At 32.9% G+C, this 15066-nt stretch overlaps 1 long non-coding RNA gene across 3 annotated transcripts; it reads right to left on the bottom strand.

Moving 5' to 3' along the window:
* Positions 1-5702: 5702 nt before the first annotated feature.
* Positions 5703-9353, bottom strand: LOC127848720 (uncharacterized). 3 transcript variants are annotated; one of them, XR_008034652.1, is made up of 3 exons: positions 8587-9353; positions 7553-7691; positions 5703-6815 (listed from the first exon to the last, which is right to left on the bottom strand). It is a non-coding gene; the product is annotated as an uncharacterized LOC127848720 (long non-coding RNA). The 3 variants fall into 3 exon arrangements; XR_008034653.1 differs by lacking the exon at positions 8587-9353 and adding an exon at positions 8356-8527; XR_008034651.1 differs by lacking the exon at positions 8587-9353 and adding an exon at positions 8112-8319 and having other exon boundaries at positions 5705-6815.
* Positions 9354-15066: the final 5713 nt, after the last annotated feature.

The raw sequence follows: 15066 nt of genomic DNA, 5'->3' as shown, positions 1-15066 counted from the left end.
GTTGGCCATTCTAGAGTTTATCATTGAAATCTGTACATATTGGCTGCTTTCAGGGAAAACGGGGCTTAATGAATGTCAAATAAGATTAGCCTGTGCACACTGATTAGCTGTATCAATGATTTGGAAAAAACACACATCTCGACCTGTGTTTTAAGACACACTCTTTATAAATTTGAATGGGTTGTGATCATTTCAAACTTGCGATATAAAAAGCTATAACATAATTTTGAAAACTGAGTTGCGTCTTAGATTATACAACAGCAAACAAATTCAGTGCCTTCAGCGCTTTGATTTTCAAAATCAATGGGTGAAAACTCTATTTCCCAAATAATTATCTGGGTCACTGGAAATGTACAACTCTCTTATCTTGAAATAATTAATCAGAGCTTCCCTTGACATACTTATTTTTGTATTTCCATCACACCCTAGGGTGAATTAAAAAGAGACAAAACAAAAACAATTTCCAGGCCTGTTTCTGTCTATTTTGGGAAAAGTACCTAGCAAAATTGGGATTTTTTGAGTTGCAAAATCTTCCAAGTTCGGAATAATTATCATCGACAAAAGCATTATTTGGGCAGGGAGTTTTCCAGTCATTTTGGATAAAATTCATATAAATAATGGTTATATATTTTGTAGGTTGTTTACAAAATAAAATTGAGATATAGAGTCTAATAATCATATTAAGTCATAAGACACTTCTTTCTAAAAAAAAAAAAAAAAAAAAAAAAGTTTTTTTTTAATTGGGATTTTTTTTGAAAATTGGGAAAAATATGCATATTTGGCATTGGTAACTGGTCCGACTATCGTACCTGTGCGATAGACAGAAAAAGGTATGATTTCTGATAGAATATTGGAAATAGTGTCATATTGGAAATAGTGCCACACAGCATTTTGAGTGAATGTTCAAAAGAAAATGTAAATACATTTAAAATGCTTTATTTATGGATGATGATGAAAAATTAAATGATATATATAAAAAGTGTTTATGAAATACTGGGAACAAATTAAAATGAATGTTGCCAGATTGAAATCTCAATGTGTTTTTTTCAGAGACTGTTTATCATCTATAATGTGAGGACACGTGAGCATTTAGAAGCCCTTATATCAATTGACCAGTCGCCAGCTGTCAATCAAATAAAACTATCAGCCAAGCAGATCGCGAGTTTTCACACACCCCTCAGCAACGCTTATCTTGCCACCATTTTGTCCGACAAACAAAGCGTGTCGTACATATGGAATGGACGTAATTTTTAAGAGTTTACGCAGATTTAATATCAAATGCCTGATCATAACTGTTTGATCATTATTCAAAGTTGTAGGTGCTTTACATACTTTATAAAAGGTAATTATTTTACCTTTATTTCTTGAACATAAGAACGAGTAATGAGAAAACAAACACAATAGTTTGACCACAACAGTTGTGTTTTCTATCAAACGTGTTAAACCGATTGATGCACAATATTATTAAGCAGTTTGGGCAACATAATAATTGCCACACATGCTATTAATATTAATAATCTCAGCGTAATTGTCGATAATTAATAAATGACAGTATGTTGCGCGGATCTCAGAATGAAGGAACATTAAGGCATTATTAGGTACTGTCCACAAGAAAAGAAAACTATTAACTAGTAATTACTTGAATAATTTCCAAGTATACATTTATTTTCTGTGGATCATTAACAAGGGAAATCATTATTAATTGTAAACTTATTAAGTGTTTTAACTAAAGTAAAAACAACAAAAAGGTGATTTCAACGCGGCTTAGCCAGCTCTAGCGACTTCAGGTGTAAAATGTACGGAATATAATACAACAACAACATTTCTAATACAACATATATTGATACGGGGGAAAATGTGAACATTGCAATGAACATATAAGGTCCATCTTGTTATAAATAAACAAATGCATAATATGCTTAATATATTCCATTCGAATGTTCGTGAACTGGGGATCGTTTCAATAAGATATCGTATCGTAAATATTACGTTATCGTAACTCGAGTAGTTGCGATTGGATTTACGATTATCGTAAACCGTTTCAATACCCCCCTCGTAAATGTCCTCGTAAATCGCTCTCGCAATCTACGATTTCTTTATTGTACATTCGGTTTTCTTTGGGGTTATATTCAAACTGTCAACATCCGGTAGGTTGTTTACACCGTGTTGTTTTCGTAATGTGTTGCGGAAATTTGAGAAAAAACACATATAACAAACATTGAACAGAGAGCGAGATGGCTCACACGGGATAAATAGACGATTTATTGCATAAATCAATCTTTCGTACCGTGTTACAGTGGAATAGTGTTGTTTTTCACTGTGTGCAAAGTCCATGAACTCACTGGAATTGTTACTAACGTCGTTAGTGGAAATGGAATTTAGAAATGTCTAATCATCATGCTGAATTATCAACAGCATCATTTCTGTGGAACACTGCGATATGCCTTATATAAGTGTTTCATAGTTATGTTGCTTTTAAAGTAGTTCACTATCTGCCAAGATAGGAATGGTACTTGTATACAGGTAAAATAAATAATTGTACAGTGTTTATTTTACTAACATATTGTAGTGAAATAAGGTCACTTCCAACAGCCTTGCTGTTGGGCTAGCTCTTTAGCGACGCGGTTAAAGTGTCTGACTACCACTCTGGAGGTCGTGGGTTCAATGCCCGGCTTGAGCTCAGTATTTTCACAATAATGGCAACGAGGCAAAAACGAACTGTGAATGCGGGAATGGGTCTGAGCTGTTAAATGGTTTCTGGGAGGGCCATGCGGATGCAAGACATGCTGTAGCGAGCGTGTCTGGGCCTTGAAACATTAAAAGGGGGATGAGTGTAGTGAAATAAATTCACTCAGGCTGTTGGGCTAGCTCTTTAGCGACGCGGTTAAAGTGTCTGACTACCACTCTGGAGGTCGTGGGTACGATCCCCAGCTTTTGCTTAGTATTTTCACATTAATATCATACACTATCACATATAAATATTTATTTAACTCTTTGTATTAAAGCTTGATTCCTGAAAAAGTATGATGCTTATCAAGACACTGGAGTCTATTTCCCGAGTAGAACCAATTCTTTGTGTCATCAGAGATGATCTTGAGGACCCTTCCTAATTCCCTCATTGCCAGTGGGGATCAAAGTGGGACCTTCTGATAAAAGTAGCTAGACAGACACTATAATTATGTAATATTCCAGGGCAACCTTTTTACCCGAGGTGCTGTCATAGCCAGCTCGTCGCCCGCCGTCTGCCTTCCGCATCGTGCTAAAACTTCGACATTTTGCTCTAAAATCAAAGTGCTTCTACCTGCAACTTTTTAACTTCATACGTATATGCACCTTGATGAGTTCTACATGCCACACCCATTTTTGGGTAACAAGGTCTAAGGTCAATGTCACTGTGACCTTTAAAAAATCTGACAAGCTTTAATTTATTCAAAAGTGCATATAATCATTGATGATTCTTTAATACATGTAGTTACATATTTAAAACAGTTACAATATGTGTTACTCATTTTTTTGCTTTATAAAACATGGTTTATCTCCATGCACGTCCAACTAACGCTCGATTGGTCATTGTCGGCTCGGGTACTTCTGACATGTACCTTGGGTACTCTTAAGTATACTTTAATGTACCCCGGGTCACCGATTACCCTAAAACGATATTGCTTATCTTCAACAAACTAATCTTTAAAAACAAACTGTATCAACATGCTTTTTGAGTAAGAGTTTTGATTATATAGAGGCCATTGTACAGAAAATTTGACATGAATGTGAACATAATTAATAAAAAAAATAGCAGACAACAACCGATTTAGCGTTAAAATTCCCGGGAATGTTTTAATATATTTACCGTACCCGGGGTACATGTAAGTATACTTAAGAATACCCGCGGAACATGTAAGTAGTACCCGAGCCGTAAATGACCAATCAAGCATCAGTAACTCTTCCTAAATTACAGTCACTGTGTTGCCTTTTAAACTCCAACACAAAAAGGTCTTGACAAATGAAATGTAGCGGTGTTTGCACCATATTTGTCTGTGTTTAATGATCATGTAAATAAACTTGACATGCAGAAAAATAATATACTTTTAACATAATTTTTATGTCCCCCACCACTATAGTGGGGGGGGGGGGCATATTGTTTTTGCCCTGTCTGTCTGTTGGTTTGTTTGCTCCAACTTTTACAGTTTGCCATAACGTTTGCAATATTGAAGATAGCAACTTCATATTCGGCATGCATGTGTATCTCATGGAGCTGCACATTTTGAGTGGTGAAAGGTCAAGGTCATCCTTCAAGGTCAAAGGTAAAAACAAGAAACCGTCGGAGACGGGTGATGCTCCCCAAAGGTTTTTTGTCACAATATTGCACTATATATTCAGATAAAAGGAAACATCTTGAGGGCACAGTCGTTGGGGGGAGACAAAAATATTTTTATATAAAATTTCAAAGGGCCATAACTCTGTGAAAAATTATTCGACCAGAACCCGCTGATAATATGCACATCTCCTCTTGGTAGTGAAGCTTCCCATAAAGTTTCATTGAATTCCGGTCATTAGATGCTGAGAAATAGCCCGGACAAAAATTGTGCACGGACGGACAGACGGACGGACGAACGGATGGACAGACGAAGCGGCGACTATATGCTCCCCCCAAAATGTTTTGGGCGAGCATAAAAAATCAAAGTGGCGCAGAAGGGGACATAGTGTTTCCGACAAACACATTTCTTGTTTTTCCTGCATTTTTCCTGCATACATTCATTTTTGTGTATTAAAAAAATTATTTCTCCTTGTGAAAAATGCACTTCATCAGAAAATAAGTAGGTAACCATAAGTGCATTTTAATTGTGTTTTAAGTATATTTTCAAATAATTTTATTAACTTTTTGGAATAAACAAAACTGAAAAAGTACACACAAGTGTATTTAATTTGCATTAATTACATTTTCATATACATACATTTACCAACGTCTATTTATGAGCAGTAGTCCTAAAATGGTTTACTTATGGTTAAAAAAATGCATTTTGTATTGCTATTATTTCAAAATTTAGCTACCCATCCAGTTTAATATACAACTGTAATGTTAAATTATACACAGTGACACTATGTGAAGTTGGAATATAACATATTTTCAACAATTATAATGTGCTTTTTTTCCTATTGTGTTTATTTATTTGACAAAATTATAAGTAAAATAGATACTTGCATATACAAATTCATTTCATGCTCTGAATGTATTTTTGTTAAATTCTGTGTACACTTTTTGTATTATTAGTACTTTTCTAATGTTTAACAGTGATGGTATTTTTATTATTTTCATTGTATTTTTAAACTGTGTGCAGGCACACATCCACAGGGTTTCATTTTTTTAGGATTTAAGAAAAAATCAAATTAAACACCCAGTGAAATCAATTAAAATGATACAATTATATATGCAATAGTGTCTTTTTTTCTTATATTTTGTACAAATTAATAACAGGTTAAACTGCATGTACTGCAGTGTTGAAAAAACACTGTTTATTCCCAAATTGATGTCTTATTCCAACTTCACATAACAGTGTGTTCCTAGAATAATGAAGAAATACTTGAATCTCAAATTGTGTCATATCATTGTTTCTAATATCTGCATCAGCAGTAACCCTTCTGAAAATGAAATGTGCTTTTTACCAAAATGCACTTAAAAAATTGCATTTTATCTGCACTTGTTTAAGCGAATTGTCTTCATTTTCTAAAGAGAACACTTTATTGCATTAATTAATAAGAATCAGATGAAGCTTTTTTTCATGTTCTTTAAATTCGGAAGTGTATTTTTCTTTTTTATTTATAAATAATCCACTTTTTCTTAGACAGTGGAGTTTTAAGTACATCTTTTTAATTTATAAAATGTTTAAAGTGTATCTTTTCTAGGTTAGGACATATTTTTACTTTAGAAACAAAATAACTCATTCTTTAAAGCATTATTAGGTGTTTGCTAAAATTTAAATTAGTAACAAAGTATTTTTTCCATTGTGGCCAAACAATCAAAATGTTCACCATGAAAATGCTGACAACTTCAAACATCATTCTTTTTAAGTACAAATGTAAGCGCTTCTTCTGCGTTCTCTGTATTGCAATCCACTTTATAATTTAAAGTGTATTTAATTACATGTTGAACAAAAAGATTGTGAAGTAAGAAGCTAAAGTGACATTATTCAAGAAGCTTCTTCTCTTAAAGATTCACTAACACAACATCCAGTTTAAACAGTTTTAAAAACTTTATTCGCAACAACAGTAAATATTTGTAGTGGTTATAACAATGACTCAAAGAAATATTATTTATATGATTTAAAAAAAATCTGACTACATATGAGAAGGATTATTTCAATATCTGTGGAAAATATAGGGATATGGAGTAGCTGTACACACAATTTAAGTGGAACATTGTAAGTACAAAAGGCGCATTATTAAGCTAAATGCAGGTCAGAGATAAGCAACTTGGTCAGTGACCTCACAATGACATAATGACCCTGAATACATAAGTGCTTTTAATGAAAATATGTAATAGAAACAGTGATATAAGGATGTTGCATGTTTACCATAATTTTATACACAGCTTATCATTCAAGATATAGTCGAGCTAAAATTAAATATATTTTTTACATTTAAGTTCAAACAAAAAAAAATACACATTTTTTTCTTCAAGAGTTCCTGCTGTGTTCAACTGCATGTGTGTAATATAACGTATTCAGTATTATGGGTATGAGAGTCCCATCCACTGCTCCCAGGCCTTGTGGCAGAATCCAACCTTCATGCAAGTTTGTTGTTGTACACGGACTGGAAACCTATGGAATGTATCATGTGTTTAAAATAAACAGTACATGATAACGCATTTATATACATGATTTGATTAACTGTGTTTAAATTTTCATTTATTTACTGTGCTCAAATTTTTATCATCTATTGATTTTTATTCACATATAGTTTATGTATCAAATAAAAAAAACAAATGAGGAATAAAAAAAGATAAAAATAAATAAATTATGATTGTACCATCCCTGTAAAATGAAAATTAATTTTAACTTTAATTATTTGACCCAATATCTATATAAGATTTTATCACATGCTATACCCTGTTACACATGTGTAATATACTTTTTAAGCGTTTTCATTGGCTTAGTTTTCGTTTATTGACCAATCGCATTTTGTTATTTCACCGAAATGACGTTGCAACGTCAAATGGTGCCACGAAATGTAAACAACATTTGGGATTTATCATTATGTTTGCGTAAATATTTATTTAATTTGCTCATTTAAAAGCATGTGATAAAAAAGATCTCACTCTCGTCATATCATACATGTACCATATTTTATTAAACTCGTCTAGGAAATTTATCAGTAAGCTCACCAAAGGTTCGCTTACTTACAAAATTCCTTAACTCGTTTAATAACATATGGTATGATATGACAACTCGTGCCAGATCCTATATGTAAGACATGATGTATTTAAATAAATAACATTTTTTCTACAGCAGTTTAAAATCATGATTGAGTAATTGATTATAGAAATAAAGACATTTACCGATCATATGTTTGCTGATTGAACTCGTGAAGGCATGTCAAATAACGAAAGATGATCTGCTGATTCCATGAAGATCAGCCAGCTTGGAATAGATGTTTCCTTTGGCCAAAAATCTTTAACTGATGTCAGTGGTGAGTACCTATTGGTGTAGTACAATATGAAAAAGTGAATAATACTTCTAATGTAATAAAAATACTATAATATGTTACTGTTGTGTATGTGTGTTCAAGAAAAACAAGATATTTTGATAACTCAGTAACTGATTTGTTATTTCATGATGATCATCACTTTGGTGTTTGTGGTTGTAGGTTTGATACACATGTAGGCTAACAGTTGCCTAACTGGGCGCATTTTACAATCCAACATAATTTAGCAATACATGTATCGTTCTGACAGAATATTAAATAAACATAATACAAAGAAAAGGAATAGATTGTAACGAGTTGTATGGCGTTGATAGCAAACATTAACCAACAAAAAACAAGGCTCCATTGAGTACTTATCCGAACAAAAAAACTTCCGAAATCACATGCAAATTGCAATGGAGATAAAAGCTTACAGCAAAATTAATCATCGCACAATAATTCGAGCGGCGGAAAGCGCATATACTTCAACTGCTGTTGAACAATATAATTGAATCACACACATAATAAACACATAGGGTTTTCACGTATGATAAATTGCAATTTATTTTGATTTATTTATCCTTATCGAATATAAACAAAGGGCAGTAACTGACATATTGATTCCAACGTTAAATATTTTGCAGAAAGTAATCAAGGGATAAAAAACAACATGTTTACTTCCTCTGTATTGTCGTCGATAAAAAAGACGGAGCCAAAAGCTTCTTATTCGGCGTCTATATGCACAACATACGCGACGTCCATTTTGGTTTCGACGTAACAACGACTGCTACTTACGTCTCGTAGACTTACGAGAGAATTCTACTATATCGTTAGTTGCGAAAGTTTATTGAAACGCAAAATGGCAAGTTGCGATAATCGCAACTGGTTTACGAGTCGTAACATACTTACGAGAGCTTATTGAAACGGTCCCCAGCACCGTAATTGACCTTATCGCGATGACGTCCCAAAAGGGGCAGTCCCTTAGCGACGGTGAAAACAATGCCCTAGATACGGTCGATTTACTACGCTGATTGAGCACCTCTGCTGATATTTCGTCAATTGCATTCCTATTGGGAAGTCGATAGGTAATTAAATGCCCTGTAATTGGTGTTTAAAATGTCTTTTGACTATTATGAAGGGTTAGATTGCACTTCGAAAGCCCGATATGATCAGAAAATAAAACTAATTGGACTTAATGAATGTCCGTACAAATTGCAAGCTGGATGTTGGAAAAATGACCCGACCAAGTGGGCGACGATCGAGTACGGCGACATTCATGATTAACTTTCTCACTGAGACACCGGGTAAATTCGTTTATTCTGTAATAATGGGAGTATCCTTGTAGATGTTGATGTAATGAGTATTGTCGTTCTTTTCAGGGTTCATTCATCTTCAAACATTATAATTATATTTCTACTATGTCAATTTATCATGCTAATGTGAAGCTGTAAAATACGTAGGGACATCTGGTACATGACTTACTGAAAGCCTTAGTTGTGTTCATTGTAATGAGTACGAGTGACAAATATTAAAATTAACACACATATATCTGTATAAATATTTGTTTTTCAAACATTATTTACCCCCGTTGCTGTCAAACGTAATTTCTTTTTTATGATGTCGATCGTTTATTGTCGTAACATTAAATCTTAATACGGAATGACGTCTTTTTAATTAACTGATACACGCTAAATACATTACTTTTTTTTACGTAAATTGTATAATTATTAAATACTTTAATAAATTAATCGGGCTTGTATCTTTACGGTGTAAATTTCAAATTGGACATGATTTTATATTTGACCATATGTCACATATCTAATTTAAGCAACTGTTAAGTACATCGGCGTTAATTATTCATCCAAATGACTGCTTAATACTACCAGAAAGAGGAGACATGGTGGCATCTATCGTGTTAAATGACACTGTCTGGACCACCCAGTGTGGTTTATGACACCTTCTTGTCAGTTAAGTTTGGACAATATTTGATCAAAACGAGATAATCGGATTATGCAAAACAAAGGGGCAATTAAACACCAGAATACAAAAGCCTACACGATTTTAAGACTGATGCAAACAATCAAATGAAAAATATTGCATTTAATTTAATTAAATGTTTATTTAAGGTGTCAACGTGTTTTATAAAGCAACTGTATATTCAATTATTTCGGCATTAAAAATTTGGCTTAAATGACTGCTCAGTATCATAAGAGATGACAAAGAGGTATCATAAATTTATTATGAAAGAATTTCTATATTTCTGGGTATTTTTATTATAAAAAATAGTCGCGAAGATGTGCTTTAACTAAAGAAAATTGCGAGCAGTGTTAAATATTTCAATGCAAATAAAATGGCGACAGCGCTTTTGTTTTCACCGTCGTCAAGGGGCATGTAACTCTAACTGACGCAAGTGCCCGGATGTTGCGATAAGGTCAATACCAACATTTCATTTTTCGATAGTGAAATGTAACTGGTTCCCATTAAAAATACATGAACTAAAATGAATATCAGACTATCTGTTTATGAAACCGCGAAATTAGGCCTTTATTAAATAATGGTTACAATCAAAATTTAAATTGTATCTAATTAAAAAAATCGGTGTCTTTTTAAAAATAACACAATAAAAAGATCTAAACATTTTAAGAAACAAAAAACCATAATGATATAGATGTGTCATTTGCATTTAATAAAAATATTAAAAAAATTTTATATATGCATAACCACCCGATTCACTGTAAGTCTGTTTAATACAAGTTTCAAATCAATATGAAATAAATGTTCATTTTTACAACTAATTTTTATTCAACTCCCTATAATGTATATGAAACGTTTCTGATAGTCGGTCTGTCGTTTACTCATTTATTTTGATTAAGCCATTTCTATCTAAAGAATTTATGATTGTATTAAAGTTTTACAAAGCAGTTTAGTTTTGTGTGCGGCTTTAACAATTTATATTGTAGAAAATAGCATGATACATCGTTACAAATATAGTACTTCACTCGCCTAATCCGCTATCATTGCGATCTGCTTGTCGGAGACCACGTGACTATGTGGGCGGAACGATCGATAATTTGGCGACTGGTCAATTGTAAGTCTGTCACATTGAATCTTAAATTACGAGTCTTAATATTGAATTGTGTAAAAGGTGCCTTTTTTTGGACTGGACTTAATGACAGCCAACTTGTGACATTCAAAACAAGTTTTACTGTAAAGTGTAACATGAGCAGTGTAACAATTGGCCCATTGACACCCCATATGCACAAATATTTTTTTGGTACTTTTTCAATCACTTTTTGACCCAAGCATTATAACTCTTGGGTAAACTCATAACAAAAATATAATACTTGTATAAATAATAAGTAAGGATTTGTAGAAAAAAAAACTAGGAAGATAGCAAGTAGTATTACACACAAATAAAACTATGTATCTAAAACTGATAATATTGTCTTTGTGAAATTAATCTGCAGATTTATTAGCCCATCATTCTCAATAATTAAATCAAATACAACTGATAGATTTACCATGCCAACAAATTGTTTTAAACAAGTATTATAAAACTTGCTTTCCACAATAATTTTTTTATTTCGTATTCATTTAAAATTAATAAAAAAAAACTCAAATCTCAATATAGTATGATCTGAAGATAATTAGATAGTTGTGTAGAGTTTGTCTTTCAGCTTATCAGTTGCTGTGTTACTGATTGTTATCTAACAAACCTTGGATGACTGTGCTCTCTAGGGGTCTAAGGTGACACAATCAGATAAGACTGGATGCATGTATGTAAGAGGGCACAAGGCACTATTTGCTTTTTTATTATAATAAATGGCATTAGATACAAATGGAAACAAGTGCAAGAATGTTCTCTATTTTTAACTAACTAACAGCTCAGAGATTATGGGCATTCGATAATGATGATATAATATTGTTCCTAAAATCGACATTTATCAAAGAGAAACATAACACATAAAATTGTCAATTTGGTATCCAAAAAAAAAATTCTTGCTGAAATTGTAATGTACACACCATCAATGCATTTTGTTACGTAATATCCCATATTGCTATGAATTCACTGATGGTATTAACACAACTTACACGTAAGTGAATTAAAAACAAGCGCTGTCTCCATAGGATGACATATACCCCCGAAAAACGCTTTGATAGTTTTAAGTAATGTTAGACCGCTAAATAACAGAAATTTTGTTCGAAACCTAAATGCTGACTCTAACTTCAAGGTCATGGCCGCAGGGATCAAGATATGTGCGTGTCTGGAAAGGTCTTTTTAATTTAGGTTATACTATGAAACCTAAACGCAGATTTTTAAACCAATATGCTGACCCTTACTTCAAGGTCACGGCCACAGGGATCAAAATTTGTGTGCATATAGAAAGGCCTTGTCCATATGCACATGAATACCAAATATGAAGGTTACATCTGAAGCGATATAGAAGTTATGAGCATTTTTGGAAACATAAACCCTTACCAAAAAAAAAATATATGTCGCATATAAGCGGTTTACAAGTTTCGCGGCCTTTGGTCAGTAGAGCTAAACAACGGCATATGTTGCAAAACTTTTACCCGTCACAGCAACAGAATTGCTTGCTGCTTTATCGGTTTAAGAGTTCATCACACCTGCAAGTGGGTAGGGAACCTGTTAAAAATTGTTTTGTCATAAACTATTTATTCAAGTTATCATGCTTTGAATATGTTACATAACCAAATAGATAAGCCTTCAACGAGTCTTTTGCAACCAATACAAGTTTAAAATATATTTAGAAAAGAAGTAATAACTTACAATAGCATGTGTCACTTAACGGGCGATCAAACATCACTTTCATCACTTAAGATTTCTTTCATGTAAACAACGAATACGTCAAAACAACATTTTATTAGTCAGACAGACATCATTTAACTATATATCATTATTTTATCTAATAAAATAGATAAATCTTACCAATTATTATATTGAGTTTATGACATTGTTTTCAAGAAAACACTGACCATTACCCCACCCACTTTTGACAAACTGTGACATGTCTATGCCCTAATTTAATACCTTATTCATCAAAAAGAATGTGTTATTTTGTCAAATTACAATCAAATACACACCATTAACAGTATCTGATTAGAGAGATTTATATATTTACCTCTTTATTTGGCATAATTGTTAAAAATCATTAAAAAGACACACACCAGTGTTTGACTGAAAATTTCAAACTTGTTATTTTATTGTGTTGCTCTAATTGGTCAATCTGGGTCATGTGACAAAAATGTCAACTGATTGGTCAGTTTGAGGCTTGGCTATAATAAGCGGTGTATAAGCCGCATATAAGCGAAAGAAAAAAGTGGATAGTTTTGGCTATGTTCTAAGGCAGTTATATGCAGTTTATAAACCGCATATAAGCCGCTTATATACGAATTATTTCTAGACTTACATCTCGCTATTAACTGCCATAGACTTATATCTCGCTTATACAAGATATTTGAATGCTTATATGCGACTTATAAGCGGTTTATAAACCGCATAAATATAACTCCCTTATACTTCGCATATAAGCCGCATATAAGTGGGAGTAATTCATTTTGGTAAGGTAATGCAGATTTTGAAACATAAACGCGGACCCTAAGTTCAAGGTCAAGGTCAATGTGTTTGTTTGGGTATGGAAAGGCCTTGCCCATATACACATGCATACCAAAAATGAAGGTTACATCTGAAGCGACATAGAGTTATGGGCATATTTTTTAAAGCGTGACGGACAGACAGACAGACAGTTGCACAGTGTGATAACTATATGCCAACCATCGGGGGCATAAAAATACCAAAAACTATTGCATGACTAATTTAAACTAGTGCATGACTAATTGAAACTATGGCAACAACAAGAGGGCCATGATGGCCCTGTATCGCTCCACTGCTGAAAAAAGGCTGATACAAATATTCTCTGCATGTGCAAATACTTACATTTAAGCACATGTACACTTTTGTGACACCCTGGGCTAGGTCAAATTTAACCCAAGGGGCATAATTTGAGCAAACTTTGTAGAGGACTACTAAATCTCACTACATGTACATACAAAATATGGTAGCCCTAGATCCTAGAGTTAAGGACAAGAATATTTTAAAAGTTTTCATAAAATAAGCAAGATATAAGCGTATATAATGTTAAATAAATAATGTGACCCGCGGGTCAGGGTCAAATTTGACCCAAAGGGCATAATTTGAACAAACTTGGTAGAGGACTATAAGATGTTACTGCATACCAAAGTTGGTAGCCATAGTCTGAATGGTTTTCGACAAGAAGATTTTTAAAGATTTCACAAAATAGGCGCTTTATAAGCGTTTATTCAATTTTGTGACCCCCAGGGCAGGGTCAATGTTGACCCCAGAGGCATTATTTGAACAAATTTGGTAGAGGTTTATTAGATGTCACTACATACCAAATTTGGTAGCCCTAGGCCCAATGGTTATGGACAAAAAGATTTGTAAAGTTTTCACAAAATAGGCCCCATATAAGCGTATGATCAGTTTTGTGACCCCTAGGGCAGGGTCAAATTTGACCCCAGGGGCATAATTTGAACAAACTTGGTAGAGGACTATAAGATGTCACTACTGCAGTAGAATTATACAGACTATTTAAATAATTTGTTTTACATTTGTTGTTATGCATTGTATATATTAATACGGTTTACACCATTATAATAAGAATGTTGGAATGAGTGATAAATAAGTATATTATTTTACATTTTCAGTTAAGTCAGTAGTATTGTTAAGTTGTTAACAAATACTTTGTTCCAGTTATTGGTTGTTGGTTATTTTATTAATTGCCAGGGTATATAGACCAGTTTGATAATATGGGTGATATGTGCGTTTTATACATGTATGTTGATAATTTTCCATGGCATGTATACATAATGCATGTTGGATATGTTCGTTTTTTCATAATCTTGTATTTTATTTACATTTGCTGAATATTCAATAACCAAAATAAAATACTCAAGTCATTTTGTCATTTAACATTTTGTTAAAATATGTAACTTTTTCAGTTTCTGTACCAGTAGAATTATAGAGTCTGTTTAAATAATTTCTTTTACATTTGCTGTTAGTCAATTTATATATTAATTAATTTTACACCATTATCATCAAAATGTTGGAATGAGTAATAAATCAGTAAATTATTTTCAGTTTCAAGACAGTAGTATAATTAACAAATACTTTGTTCCAGTTTGGTTGAAAGAATGTAAAAATGAAACTTGTTTGAAGAAAATGTTCTTTCATTTATTTAAGAAACTGGTTTAATGGTAGGCCCTTAACATTACCAAAAACAATTTAAACAATTGAGGCTAGTCAGGGACTGAGGAATGGTTAAAAGTATGTCGGCACCATGCTGGCTC

The sequence above is a fragment of the Dreissena polymorpha genome, chromosome 10, assembly GCF_020536995.1.
Source record: "Dreissena polymorpha isolate Duluth1 chromosome 10, UMN_Dpol_1.0, whole genome shotgun sequence".
NCBI lineage: Eukaryota > Metazoa > Mollusca > Bivalvia > Myida > Dreissenidae > Dreissena > Dreissena polymorpha.
Note: the sequence above shows the minus strand (reverse complement) of the source record. Positions and strands in the feature narration are given on the sequence as shown.